The sequence below is a fragment of the Oenanthe melanoleuca genome, chromosome 3 (assembly GCF_029582105.1).
Source record: "Oenanthe melanoleuca isolate GR-GAL-2019-014 chromosome 3, OMel1.0, whole genome shotgun sequence".
Classification (NCBI taxonomy): domain Eukaryota; kingdom Metazoa; phylum Chordata; class Aves; order Passeriformes; family Muscicapidae; genus Oenanthe; species Oenanthe melanoleuca.
Genome location: NC_079336.1, coordinates 21,187,995 through 21,203,969, shown reverse-complemented (window position 1 = coordinate 21,203,969; position 15,975 = coordinate 21,187,995). Strand labels below are relative to the sequence as shown.

Below are 15,975 nucleotides of genomic sequence, written 5' to 3'. Positions count from 1 at the left end.
ACTGCATAACTAAAGTGTAGAGCATATATTTTGCTAATATTGTGATTTGTGTGTAAAGTCTCATTTCACACTTCTTCATCTTGGCTTTATGCAGGAACAATGTGTTTCATGTTGAATTTTTTTACTTTTTGTGACAATTCTTGACAACTAAAACCTAAAAAATTTCTAACTACTCATATAAGGGAGGTGATCAGTCCTGTTCTCCTTTTATTCTGCTGTATTTAGGTAGTCTTGAGTTGACCCATTAATATAAATATTTTTAAAAATATATTTCATAATTAGTTTCTTAAATACCTTCAATAAACTCTCAAACAAGTTAGAAATCCTTTCTCATTGGGTCCTATGAAGAAGCAACCTCTAATTTATGTTATCTTTCTCTCATTTTTGCCTGAGCTTGAAACATATAAACATTTTAATAACATTCTATTTACTTTAAAGTTTTTTCACATAGCTGAAGGCTTGCTTAAATATGCTTTTGAATCCTGTCTTAAGAAAAAAAACATTATCTGGTTTATTAATTTTAGTTTATATGGCTTAAAAGATATTTCATATGTGTAATCTTACTTTATGTAGAGTGTAAATTGCAGTTATACCCATAAGATACCATTGAATTAGAAATTCTGTGAGGTTTTTTTTGTCCACAAAGAATCACACCAGACCATTCATCAGCCACTGCACTAGGATCCCAATGGAATACTCAGAACTCATTTGTGGTTGAGGTATAAGAGATAAAGACATGTGGTGTCCTCTGAATAAAAAAAAAAATCTTTCCTTCACTTGATATACATTTCAAATCCAATTGTATTCTCCTAAAACCACCCACAAAAATAAAAAAAAATAGTGGAGGGCAGGAAAAAAGGTTAAATGGGTTTATCAGTCATAAAAAACACTTCTTTTTTTCCCAGATGAGGAATCCTTTTTCAGTTAATATACAGGGAAAATTTATTATCCTTAGATGAGTAAATGCACACAGACTGAACAAAAAAACTTAAATTCCTTACCCTTGAAGGAAAATTATTTTCCTGTGCAGTATTAAGAAATGGTTTTGATACTAAGAGGAATTATATACATGGATGTTTCATTCTTTTAAAACTTCCTTGGTATATATTAGTCATGTAGTATTTAAATATCATTTTATCTTGAGAAATTGCAAAGAAGTAATTAATATCTCTATTAAAGAAATTAGTAGCTGTTGCATGAGAATTCTTCCAAAGCAGTCCCTAGTTTTACCTGTGTGTTTCAACTGGGGTATGAAATGATTACAGTTTATAACTGGTTCTCCTAAACTGTCTGTTAAAACAATCCAAATCTATTTTTAACCTAGCTATCAATCACTTCTCAACTGGAAATACATAAGAACAAAATAAATAAGTTTAATAGATCAGATTATTTTCTAGCATGATTTAAGCATTACAGGCGTTCTTCTGAGGTCAAGGAGAATTATTTTGGATGAAATGACAGATTCAATATGCATATTTTTGGGTTGTCCCATGCTGGTTAATTCCTTAGCTGAGCCGTTAATGAAGAAAAGCTTTGAATAGAAATAAAGTAATAGGAGATTAAATTATGTATAACTCTTGCATTTTTCGTGGTTCAATTTAGAAGAACTGAACAGAGGCTTAATTAAGGAATCAAGTCAGCTTCAAACTCAAAGAGTTATTGTGAATTTAACTAGAAATCTAATAGGCACCATTTCAACCTATTCATTTCTCTTTTTCTTGTTTGTTTGTAGTTGCTGTTACTCTTGGGTTTGATTATTGAAAATATGGGGAAAGATAATACAAGGAGAAATAGCTAAACTTACTATTAAACTTAACTTACCTCCACAGTTATTGTGATGTATGCTTTGTTTATCCATCTCAATATTATTAGCAAATATTCATAGGCATGACTATGTCCATTCTACAGGGGAGGAGTGTTATCATAAACTGATATCAAAACTGCACACACAATATTACAAAAAAGGCTTCAGTTTACTGGGTTTATCTCCTATTCTCTGAATGAATTACTGTTTATGTCATGCAACACAAAATATGGTGTACCTTACAGTACAGTTTTAAAGTGCTGTGTTTTGATGTGTTGTTTATGTTCTCCCTAATTACAGACCATGAAATTTCACTTTACAGATAAACAGTAGCATATAATAGAGTGTAAATTATGGACTACCAAATGTGGCTTGCTCTTGATTGATACAATTAGACAGAATTACTACATGTATTCATATAAAAGGAAAATTAGACTTTAAAAAAAATCAATATTTTTGACTGAGCATGGAAAAAATCATTTAACAATGCATGCTTATTGATTTCATGCAGAGGAATTTCACTGCAAAAATATGCAATCCAAAAATAAGGAACCAGATTTTTGATTTTTCTTTGGAACCCTATCTTATTTCCTGTTATTTCTGTTTTTCTAGAAACAAAAGGCTCCCACTTTCTGCATTTCAAATTAATATGTAATTTTTAAATAGTACTTCAAAATACCTTTAAATCTTTAAATCTGTCCTTTAAATCTGAATTGCTAACATAGCACATTTGTCTTTTGAAAATATTTCTTTCAAAGTGTAAGATTGGAAAGGTAAAAGGCAAACATCTGTGAAATGTCTAAACTCTCCCAAGATGGCTACAGTTTCAAAAGCTTCATCAATTAACACACAAATAAAGTAACTCACAAATCTAATGTTTGGATAATTCTCACCTGAAATATTTCTTGGGCATATAGAATTGAATAGCATGGTTATTGTTGTCTACTTCATCAAGGACTGGTGAATGCATGAGAAGTACAAAATTAGCTAATTAATTTTAATCACTAAACTCTGTTCCTCTCATTTCCTAAAATAGAATGCTTGAATCTCTCAAGCAACTGTTATTATTGTACTTAAGTTGATTTTTTTTTCTTTACAATTTATATTATACGTAAATGAACAATCTGGCCATCATTTTACTGTTTCTCTTCTATAGAACACTTATATTTTCAAACATTTTTTTCTAATGGAGCTACATTTGTAATAAACAAAAAGTTTCAATAGAAACTAAAAAGATTTGCCTGTATTCTAGTAACTAAAGTATTATAAAACATGAGATTCATCAAAATTCTAATTCTTCTGTACATTCTTCTTTGGCAAAAAATGGTAAAACCACTTAAAATTGCAGAAATACTGCATCTGATCAAAGCAAGTTCCCATAGGGCACTATAAAATATACCAGTATATTCAAATTATGATTTTTCTTTTATATCAAGTATAGAACATATCATGGACTGAGATGAGCACATAAGCAAATATGACATTGATATTTTTACTCCTAGAAGAGTGATAATTGGCATGACTTAATTGTCTTTTTGTTCATGACTTCTATAATTTCTCAATCCATAAGATTTGCCACGCATTTTATGTTAATTCCAGAATCTTATAAAATAAAGTGAATGCATGGAAATGGAGTTTTGTGAGAGGAATTTAGCCTGTTACAAATTTTGAAGTTATCACAAGGCAGTAGAATGTTATTGTGGTGTGAGAACAAATCCTCTTTAATCAGTTGCTTGTAGTTCAGAAATGTGTTTGGCCACTTGAGCCAGATTCTGTCATTAAGAGTTTTGAGAGTATTTTAGTTGACTAGTTAAATTAGGAAAAAAAAAAAAAAGTGTATGCCTCTAGAAAGAATGAGCCACAAAAGAGATTACAGGTGGTCCTAAAGGAGGTATTTTAATACAATGATACAAATAATACAAATACAATTGATACATTCAATTTACTGGACTGTTGCAAACACTTCTAAAAAGGCTCTCTGAATGTCTGGTTGATTGGTAGATCATGGAAAAAAATTACTGTAAGAGATAGCTGTGAAAAGATCATAAATTAGTTCTTCATATGTAATTTAAAAGTAAGACTATAAATTAAAACATCCAGATGTCAAGAGAATTTAATTTCAAAAAGTAATTTTAAAGTTTCCTGAAAAATTAAGCCATTCTTTGTATCTAAACAGTTCCCATGTCTGTCAGAGAAATGTTCTGATAGTATCAGGTGCAGTGAAGTATCATGCAATCTGTTATCTCTCCTGAATATTGATAGCAATGAATATGGAGCTTTCTACTTAGTAACACAGGATAAAATATTTAAGAGTGGAGAAAGGTTCATCTAATCAACTTGTTCCTTAAATAATTCTGTGAGAAAGAGTAAACCTTGGGAAATGGTACTCAAAACTGAATCACTTTAAAAATGCAGATTTAAGTTGTGATTTTGAAGTGAAGTGATTTATTCTCATAAAATGAAATACAGCTTCCATTATTTTTGCATTAATACTTAACAATTTAAAATTTTGAATTCAGAAGTATCAAAATGCTTTTTTTATATATTTAGAATGTCAAATGAAAGCAAAACATTGATTTGTTAGTTCTTTCACAAAGCTAAACAATAAATTATTCAGTTGCCTCTTCCAAAAATACTTAATATTAAAATTAGGAATAATAAGTGTCTTTCTCAATGCTGCCAAAAGTGTTGATCTCACTGCCTGTCATGTTACCATATGCACTTCAATGTATAACTTCTAAGAAATCATGTTATTTTATCAGGGGACAGGAAAGAAAAAAAAATATACAAAAATTAAATACAAGAAAAGGAAAATCAACAGGGTGTAAATAGAGAAATTGAATGCACTTAAAATCACATTCTCAGATACAATACCTGGTAATCATAGAATCATAGAGTCATTCAGATTGGAAAAGTTCATCAGAGACCATCAGGTCCAGCCCTTAGCACAGCACTGCCACGTTCAGCACTAATCCACGTCCCCAGCTCCCACATCCACACATGTTTTACGTACTTCCAGGAATGGTGATTCCACCACTTACCTACACAACCTGTTCCAATGTCTGATCACTCTTTTACTGAAGAAACTCTTCCCAAAATTACATCTAAGTCCTGTAGTACAGCTTTAGGCTATTCCTCTTGTGCTGGTGCTGGTTGCCTTCGAGAAGAGGTGACCCCCACAAGGCTTCAACCTCCTTTCAGGCACTTGTAGAGAGCAATGAGGTCTCCCCTGAGCCTCCTTGTCTCCAGGCTAAGCACCACCAGCTCCCTCAGCTGCTCCTCACAGGACTGGTGCTCCAGACCCTTCCCCAGCTCCACTGCCCTTCCCTGGACTCTCTGCAGCCCCTCAGTGTCTTTCTCACAGTGAGGGGCCAGAACTGGACACAGCACTCGAGGGGTGGCCTCAACCTCAACAGGCAAAGGTTTTAGGCTTGCTAATAAGCCTAATGTAATGTAACATAGAAGATGTTACATTTTTTTAAGATGATGTTATCTGGCTTTAGGAGGATTAGTTCCTATCTATGTCCAGTTGTGGTGATGGAGCTTGGGTTACACAATGTCTAAACAGTAACTCCACCTCCTATTGGGTGTGGACTCTTACAGCATGTCCCAGGATACAGGGGCAGATTTTCTCCATCATCATTGAACTGGCTAGTTCTTTAGTTAATATGCATACAGACTGGTGATCATCAGTAGAAAGACTAGTGTTGAACCTTAGAATTGCAGAACAGTATGTTCTACCTCCATATTAGTAAACCAAGTAAGAGTGTGATTTGTGCATATCATCTAAATATGATTATATTCCTGGTATTTTTAAATTCCTCAGGAAATAAATGGGAAGGTAGAAAGAGGCAAGGTGAGATACTACATTTACTTTAGTGTTTTGAGAACGAAACCTTACTGAGGAAAACGAAAAATTATGTAGCTTGAAAATCTTGTCAAAATTCTAAATTTGGTTCTTATCATAAAATATTCTTAAGAAATGTCTGGTCACTGGAATATTTTTCCCATCTCCCAGTTCTTCTGCATAAGCTATTTTGGTACGCTAACTTCAAAGTGTGGGACGTAATTTCTTTTTCCATTGTAACTTGACATCTCAGCTAGTACAGAATTTCTTGCTTCACACTCATTCCTCCTCCATCTCCTGAATTTTTATTTTCTTCTGTCTTTTCTTCTTTTCACTTTGTCTCATATTCTGATAGCCTCTGTCAGCCTTAATCACAAATGGAACTTTCTTCTCATCCATTTTTCATTTTCCTCTCTCTCATTTAACATGAGGGCAACTTGTGTATCTGTGTTTTCTTAGCAGTTAATTTTCTGCTTTTACATATGCACAGACTCAGCGCCAGTGATTTCCACATATCACAGATCTTGCTTTTTTCAGTTCATTTGGCACCATATGCCCTGGATTCAGGGAGGTTCAGTTACTTATATGTGGTTTGGGTACCTTAATCCAAATTTTACCAGAAAGAAGTCCATATGTGAGTCTGTAGGAATAAACAGACTCAAAATATGCAGTAAGGTAGAGAGGTAATTTTGGGTCTCTTGAGGTATTATGTGCTGTCCTGATTTCAGCTGGAACTGAGTGAATTCCTTCCTGGTACAGTGTTGTGTTTTGGATTTAGGATGAGAGCAGTGCTGGTCATACTGATGTTTTAGTTATTGTTGGGTAAGCAAGGATTTTCCAACTTTTCCTACCACCCTGGCAGGAAAGAGACCAGGGGTACACAAGATGCTGGGAGAGGACCCAGCTGTGTGAGCTGATCTCAGCTGACCAAAGGGATATCTCAAACCATACAGCACCATGCTGAACATGCTGAACAGCAAAATGAGGGCAGCTGGTCAGGGGGTGCCAGCCTCCTGTTCAGGGGCAGGCTGGGCATGCATCAGCCAATGATGAGCAATTTCATTGTGCATCATCTGTATATTCTTCTATTACTGTTATTATTTTCCTTTAATTTTTCTGCCTTTTTTTTTTTTTTTTTTTTTTTCCTTGACCCGTGGCTTTTGCTTTTTTTTTTTTTTTTTTTTTTTTTTTTTTGTTTCTCTCCTCCAATCTTTAACATTAGCACAATCTATATTGCACCTGATATCAGGGGAAAAAGAAACTCTGGAAGATCTGTGTAATGTCAAAATATTTAGACTAGGGGGAAAAAAAATGAAACAAACTCACAAACAAAACCTGAACAGAAACCAACAGAAACAAAAAAGAAAGATTAATAAAACCCCAAAACTGCAACAAAAACCAACACAAAAGAAAAGGCAAAACCACCAAAACAAACAAAAACACCCAGAAAAAAATACCGGGAGAAACAAATATCTTGGGCATTCAGAGGAAATGCTTATAGTAGTATTTAAAGTTAGTAGGCCAGTATCACCTTATTATTAAGTGATCTTCTGGCTTAATTTATTTTGTTGAGCAATGGGATGCCAAATCCTTTTGGCATCTCTTGCTTTTTTTATCTTGCTACTCCTGGTGAATTGGTAAAAAGTAGATGAAATATGACATGGTGTAATTTCTATGTATTTGTAGGGACTTGTCAAGTGATTCCCTTGAATTCATTATTCATATTTCACTTCAACCATCCTAATATAGCTGACAATGTTATAATTTTGTCTTCCTTAGTCTTGAGTGAAGGATGAAATTTCTGGATGACATCAGTGAGGAAGTGAAAATACGTATGAAAATGTTTATCATGGTCTGCAGTGTTCTGTGATATGTGATGTCAATATTTAAAGAAAAGAAGATGACTTTGGTTATTGCTGAAAGAGATAAAATTCTTCAAGTAGTATTTTAGAAGATGTGGAGTTTTTACTTTTTTTTTTTTCATTTAAAATGTACATATTCTTGCCCACATAATGTAGCACACCTGTAAGAATATTTCAGCTAGTTCCTTTTCTAAGAAATCACTGGCATCCCTGTAGTGAGATGTCTTGAAATCTTAGGATTTTCCTTATCTGTAAGGTTATGTTAAAAGGAAAAAAAAGCTCTAGAGCATGTCATAGGTGTCAAAATGCCTTGGACACCATATACAAAGAGACAGTGCAATGGAACTGTTACCATGGTAGGACCCCTGAGTTATAAGCCAATCCAGCTGTGACTTTCAGTACAAAAGGAGTAGTGATACTGTTCTCTTTTTCTCCCTAAGGGAAGAAGAAGGGAAAGTAAATGTCTGATGTTATCCTTTATTCTGGGCATACATGGACTTTTGAGATGCTCCTCCTGTCATTCTATTTAATTCTCAGGGAGGGAACCAAACCGGTGCACAGAAAGACAGATTGTAGTAACCTGTGATCTGATGAAAGTTCTGATGTATTTAGCTGCAAAATGAAGCTAATCCCTAAAAGAGTATGCAAAATAATTCTGTTCCACAATACCCTAGGTAAAGTAAGCCATGTATAAATTAGCAAGTACTGTGGCATAGTAGAAGCATAGCTCTAGCTGGGTCCTGTGAGTTGATGGAAATGTTGATTTGTGGGTGGATCCATTTCAGTGCCTTCACAGGGCTCATCTTCCAGGTCAGTTTTGCCCTAAACCAATATAGCAGCACATTGAGTCCTCCCTGCCACGTTGAATCCAAGCCTGGTGAGTATGAATGATCAGATTTGCTTAAAAGCACATTTTTGATCCAAGCTGAAACATTAATATAGCCACACACCTGTGTATCACTTAAATATTTTGGGTGGCAAGTTCAATCTCTCAACAAAATGAATTTTCTCAAGGTGTTCACTCTTAAACTGTGCAACTCATATTCACAGAATACAAGGGATGCCAAAACCCTACGGGTTTAAAAAACTCTACATACAAATTAATGGAAGGAAAAGTATTAGATACAAATAAATAGAAAGATATTACAAAAAAATGGCTGGAAGAATTGAACATTGAAATACTAATTTCAATTTGTCCTGCTCTTGAGCTGCTTTCTAATGGCTTGCTGATCACTGTCAGAAACTAATGGGCAAGGTGTGACCTGGTACAAAGAACCTCATGTTGACTAACCCCCTCAGTAAGCTTACACAGCACATAAGGTGCAGGCAAAAGTCCAGAAATATCCAGAAAGGTTTCTCAGTCATTATTTTCAATTTGTCCTTTGGACATAAATGTCCATGTCTGCTGATGAGTTACAGAGCCTGTTTCTGCTGTGGAATGCAGGTGCTTGAAGACAGGCATAAATGTAATTCAGGTGGTAGTCTTTAAAGGCAATAAATACAACATTTCTCTGTGTAGAATTTTAGTTTTATTGCTGTACATTAGCAGAGAGCAATAAATAAAATCTACATTTAATTCTTAAATATTTCTCTGATAGCAGGGCACACTTGTGTCTTTTGTTTTCAAGTTTCACTACCAGTGTAGGTTTTTTATTTGTGTTTAAATCTTATATAATACCTGAAAATAAATTTATAAATAATAGCTGATGCTAAAGACTACTTCCCTCCCATACAGTTTAATTTATTTACTGGAAAATCCTGAAATACAGACTACTCTGTCTGGATATTAACTCACAAATATTTTGCTTGAAAAATTCCATGTCCCAAAGTGCCAAAAAAATTAGCAAAATTGTTCTCAGGAAATCTGTAAAAATCCTGACAGCTGTAAAGTGCACTTGAGGATAAGCCAGACTTAGAACATTTCACAGGAATGAGGCATGTTCACTCAAATTTACGTGTCAATTGGGGGATTTTAAAGAAAAAAAAATCTCTAATGATATGGAGTAATTAAATATTTCATGTTGATGGGAAGTTTTATTGAAAATTATACTTTGGATGTCCCAAGAAGTTCCTTTATATCAATTAACTATAAATAGAACAACTAGTATTAGAATGGATTTAATGGTAATCATCTAAACTTTACTGTACAGAGAGTTAAATATTTTTAAACCATCAAGCTCCATTCCAGGAGGTAACATGGAATAATTAAATTTTTAGAAAGTGAAACAAAATGCATGAAGGAATTAAGCAAAAGAGAATAAATAAAATATAGTGCATGTCTATATGTTGCAATAATGTCTGAGATCATGGAAGAAAATTATTTCAAGGGTTAACTATTCTCCATGGAAGCAGATGGAACGTACAAATTTTTGCAAACATTAACTGTTTCCCCAAAATCACAATTTGGATGTTTTTTTTCCAATATGTTTGAACATATTTTGCAGAACAGCAAATGAAATATCTGCAACAGTAAGACAGTGTTTTCTACAAATTAGGTGTTGGTAAAAGTGATAGAGACTATTTATTTGATATTTATTGGCTTTTTGTAGAGAGTCTTCCGCCTGGCATTTGCACTTAGCATATTTCACAATAACAGCTTTAGACACTTTAAAATAAGCAGAGTATAACTTTATAAATTACTTTGACTGATTTCTCTGGAGTCCCTTTGAGTAGTTACTCATTTATTACACTGTAATAAAAAAGACAGGTGTGATTCTTCCATGGAGCTCCTTTGAGATGAAAGGCTTACAAGCAAAATACAATATTTCTACATATGCAAAATTTTCAGACATATTTCTGGCTATAAATGTGCATGGTAAAAGCTGCCAAAGTGTGTGGGTGTATTTCAGATGCAGTTACTTCCAAATTTGAAAGGATCAAATAAATGGGAGAAATCTATAAACCATACAGGATTATGTTAAAATTTAACACAAAACGTCATTCATATTTTGTAGTATATGTGTAGTATATGTGGAAAGTCATAAATCACAGAGCTCCTTTTCCCAACAACATTCTAAGTTCATATAATGTTGGTATAAGAACTTCTATGTATTATTTTTTTTAAACTGAATTTTTTTCTGGTGTCACATGTTGCAAATAACAGACAAGAAAAATAGTGTTAAAATAAAATTCCCCTTTCTTTGTGTTAATTCAGGAAAGATAACATGCTTGATAAACCCCTAAAAGGTGTTATTTAAGTAAGTGATAAAACCCACCTTTGTACTTTTCCATGTCTTATCAACTCTGCAGACAGGTACTAGGTAGCAGAGTGAGATTGAATGAGCATTGATCAATTTTCTGATTATAAAGTTTAGATAATAACCTTCCCCCAGGTCAGTATGCATTTTCAGTCATCATGATATGTGCTCAGACAAGAATTGATAGGATTTAATTGTAAGAGGGATCCTCAAAGCTAAGAATTTCCAATTAGTGCATACTTAGGATGTTCTGGAAATTGTGATTTTAAGCATTGTTAACATCTTGCAGTGCCAACATTAATGCCTTATTTTAATTTTAACTAAGATATATTCTAGATACTTTCTAGATTCTATGGAAAATGTTTGTATCCTAAAATAGAAAAGAAAAAAAATAACCAGCACAGCAGGTTGATTTAAGAAGGCTGAATGATTTCAGCACTAGAAATTAAGGAAGTGAAAAAGAAATCCTGTATAGCTCCAATAAAATCACTTGTCAAGGATCATATACATATATTCATGGGCCTTACAGCCTGATAGAGCAACTGTGAAGTTTTAGTTGTTTAATGACAGAATCAGTACCTTTTAAAGGTGACATAAAGTCAGATGACATACATTGGCAAAATTCTATAAGTCTGTAATTCAGTATCTTAGAGGTATATTTTACTCTACTGGAATTTGCATAGAAATTTACACTGATAAATTTTAATATATTCACTTAAAACATGCTTCTTCATTACAAGAGAAAGTTTCTCTTTAAGTATATTGATTCAAAGTGTTTTTTAACTGTAGATGCTATAACGTTTTTCTCATGGCTGTGAAGGTAATATTTGGGAACTGACTCAGAATCACCTTCATCTAGACTGGATCATATCTTGCTTCCTGAGGTAGCTTTCACAATTTATAGATTAGCAATCTTCCACACACAGTTTTTCTTCCAAGGTGGAGTTAAACTTAGTAATTTGCTTGGCATTGTCATCTAATCAGTAGTTAAAAATAAGTGGGGAAAAAAAGGAGTCCTGTGTTATTAATTACAAGGAAGAAGACAGTAACTGTAAGATAAGTTTCATAGGAAGAGAGAATTTGTGTAGTGAAATAGATAGTAAAAATATTTTAATGCTTACTTTAAAGCATTTTAATATGCCAGAGTATTTCAGCACTGCAAATATTACATTAAAAGATTTCTCAAAATTATTGTAATTTGGAAGGTCTGTGTGTTTTGATTCTGGGGATTTTTTGAGAATTGGGAAAAGGACTGGTGAAGGCAAATACCTGTTTATTGTTAGAAGAATAGGGATTTAACAGCATCACTATTTGAGGCAACAGTAGTGTTTGTGCACATTTTTATAGGCTGTGGACTGAGTCTAGACAGTTGTTCACATACTATACATTTACACCTATTTTCTGACCTGATGATATACTTTTAAAGAGATGTTTTAATCATGACAGAAATATTAACTGTGCGCACTAAAGATATCTTTCCATAATTTCCTAATATCATTTAATATTTCCACATATAGGGACAATCTGGAATCTTGTGAATAAAGGCTTTCCAAAGCAAAATTAAAAATATTCATCACCCAAATTTCTGTAGCACAGAGAAACTGACATCTGTATCCACTTACATGCATATTAAACAGCATACTAATAAATACATTTTAAAATATCCCTATGTTTGAAATTCTTGTTGGATGCTTGTCCTTTTCACACTGCTCTGATTGCAGTAATATTCAGAGTGGGATGCCAAAATGGCAGGATGAGCTTTCTTCCCACTAAGCTGTATGATAGAATGAAAGTGTTCAGAGAAATATTTTATAATTCATTCTGCCTGCAGAAAAAGGGCATCACGTCACTGTTCAGAGATGACAGATCCTGTTTCACTGGCTAGACTACACATCTATTATTGTGTACATTTCTGAGCACCTCAGTACGAGAAGTATCTGAATCAATTGGGAGGAAATAGAAGTGGGGAGAGATATAGAAGTACTCCATGGATTAAGGAGGATGAACTATTCTATTACATTTCCACAGGATAGGCAGATTTTCTGTAATTGAAAGTGTAGTATATACATATTCTTTGAATTCAGTGGTCAGAACAGGTTTAAAGGGATAGTTGTTATATATGTAACATCTGTTTTTGTGTCATCCCCTGACCTGCCTGGCTTCATTCAATATGTAGTTCCAGGGGCCTGTTCCTCTTTATTACCAATTTCTCCTGTCCCCTCAATAATTCCATATCTCATATGGTCAATAATCTGATAACATTAAGCAGTTTAGCATGTGACTTAAGTAGAATGCATTTATTTTGTACTGCTTGCAGCATCCAAGTGTGTTTATGAATACACAAAAATTTACATGTATGATATAATTTTTTCTTCCTCAAACCCAAAAGCTAGGGAGTCAAATGGAAGAAGCAAAACACAAAAACTGAAGTGAAAGAATGTGTGAGAATAACATCACAAAAATTTAAATTATGAAAATAAATCTGCTTGAATTTCTGTATATTTGCAGAAAGCCAAAGCAGCACCAAACAAGTACTTGTTGGAGTCAATCTGATAGTGTTAATAATTTTTCATGCTGGTTTCCTTTTAAATATGGTGCCTGATGCATATAGTGAAGTATTGACACATAAGACATAACTCTGTGTAAATCAGATTTCCTCAGTTTGTGTATTTGATTTTGTAGTCAAACCAGCATTTTTCTAGCATAGACTTTCTCCTACAAATTTCTGTCCTATGCTCATTATTGCCCAAGTAGTGAAACAGTTGTATCCTTTTTTTTTACCCCATATTTCCATCTTGACCCTTCTTTCACTTGTGCTTGACCATAAGTGACTATTGGCCATGGCTGTGAGTCTTGCTCTCAGTTGTTCTGTCATTGTAAGTATTTTTCTGCTGAACTTCACTTGGCTGTTTGTTTATTCTGTTGATTTCCAGCATTTGATGTTTTCCTTTAGATCATTTCTTCACTTAAATCCTGTGCCTGATAGTATCTTTTTCATCTGTTATTCAGAGATTTGCATACTTCTTTAAAAACTGGGCAAATAAACAAGCCCAAACAGCCCACTCTCCTGCTTTATTTTGTTATCTTTCATCAGAGTGCTCTATATAAATGGTTACATCTTTCTAATGGCAACCTGCTGTGACTAACCTCTTTCATTTCCTTTCATTTATTGTTTATTTAATCTACGCGCACTGAGAGAATAGACACATTCTACTTTGTTACTCTTTCAACAATTTTTCCATTTTCTTCTGAATGATTATTGATTATATAAATAGTCACTTTGATGACATTCATGGCTAGGCTCATTTGCCAGCTTCGATGTCAGGCCAATTTACAGAAATGCAATATTTTTAACTTCTGTTTTCTAGTGTTTTCACTTAACATAAATGGCCTGTGGGAGAAACATCTCATCAGAGGGTGTAATCATGGTGATAGGATGCCTGCCCTTTCTCAGATTAGAATGGGAGAAGAGACCATTCTAACTCCTGTCTATCCTTGATAGATGCTTCCCTTAACATTTTCAAAGGTTGATACCTTGAAGGAAAGTATAGAAAGAGAAGCTAGACTTAAAAGCTCAGAACTTGTTCTTTTTATTTCTCTGTGGAGAACATCAGGAAGAATTTTATTTATTCAAAGTAAGAAAAATGGAAAAGAGTACTCTGAAGGCATCTCAGTGGTCATTCTGTATCCCAACTAGTCAGTCACAGCTAAATGGATATTTAAGCTTTAAGAAATGTACTAGCAAGAAACCCTGTCAGCAGTTCCAGACAGAGGCTTCCAGGCAGAATGTTATCCAGCCGTAAGACAGCTGTTCTTTTGGGAACAGCATTTACAAGCTGTTCCTGCTGGTAAGATCAGAAAACCAAGTTTGATTCATGGTAAAAGCTCTAGGGCATGCTTATACTGTCTGCTTTACTGTCACTAAAGTATTAATCTGGGTGTTCAGGTTCAAAAAAGTGACCTAATGCCTTGAGTTAAGGAATTAATCTTAAATAACTAGAATAAGCCACTGATTTTTTTTTTTTTTTCTTGCATCCATGACTGCTTGATGCACTGGAATCATTGAATAAGTTTTAATTACCAACATGGATTTCATTATAAATGAAAACCATAAAAATATTTAAGAGTTGCAACGCTGCCTGATCTACTGGTTTGGAACAGTTGAATTAAAGTGCTTTTCTGAAGAACACGAGTGTACTTTTACTTTGTGTGATTGTTCTCTTGTGTTATTTTCATCTGTTCAAAGCACTGTAAGCTTCATTCAAGGATTCCCAAAACGTGTCTTTAGGATTGTAAGTCATCTGTGAAGTACTTGCCATTCTGCAGAGGAGTGGCTCTTTCTTTAGTCATGGTCAGCCTCAAGTGACCCAGCTGATTGCCAACACTTCATTCACAATCAGATTCTTCTGGAAGAGCACCAGTGCTTGAGAGACTGACTGATGATAGGAGCTGGTCAGGGCTCAGTGCATCCTGCTGCCATGGCATCAAGAGGCAGGCAAAACTCAGAACTCCCTAAACTACATCCTAAATGTTCTTCCCATCCTTCCTGCTGCTCTGCATGACAAGATTCTTTTGTTAAGCCTGTTCCAGGGACACATCAGAGTTTATCCCCAAGTTTTGACAAGTGGGGAGTTCCCAGAATGATGTTCAATCCTAAATCTTGGAGCACTGCAGAGGGGCAGAGCTACTACTGCATGTGCCCAAGACTGCAAACACATCCTGGTGAAGATCTGCTGTGTTCTGCTTTTGGCTTCTTGTATATGCAAAACTATCCTGTATGCAAGCATTGGAAAGAACATTTAAATTTATTTTGTAATTTAAATGCTGAATTAATTCAAAATCTATTTTCCTTTAAAATTCTCTAGTTTCATTTTGCAGCTTCACATAAACATTTTTAAATATTATATTCAATACCTTTATGTATTCCTTCTCTAGTTTTACTCTTTAGCAATACCAAACACAATTTTTGGATTTTTTAAATTACCTTTTAATTCTTAGGCTAATGTCTCATATGATTTCCTATTTTTTCCTAATTCAATAACTCATTTTTATGTTACAGTCATTTAATCAAGCAAATATGCACGTAATCTCAATTCTATCTGCATTGAAAACATTTTTTTTTAATTACTTAAAGAAAAGATTTTAGTCTCAGTAAGATACCCAACTAATAAGAAATTCTGATTTTCTTTCTTGTGGATAGATAGTGTTTGAGTTGCAATACTATATCTCTCCCTCTTCTTAGAAAGATTAAAATGCTGTGTAAAT

General features: G+C 33.9%; 1 protein-coding gene across 1 annotated transcript in view; it reads left to right on the top strand.

Moving 5' to 3' along the window:
* The window catches only part of CSMD1 (CUB and Sushi multiple domains 1), a 1,037,656-nt gene that overhangs the window by 240,606 nt on the left and 781,075 nt on the right, over positions 1-15,975 (top strand). The window lies entirely within an intron of this gene.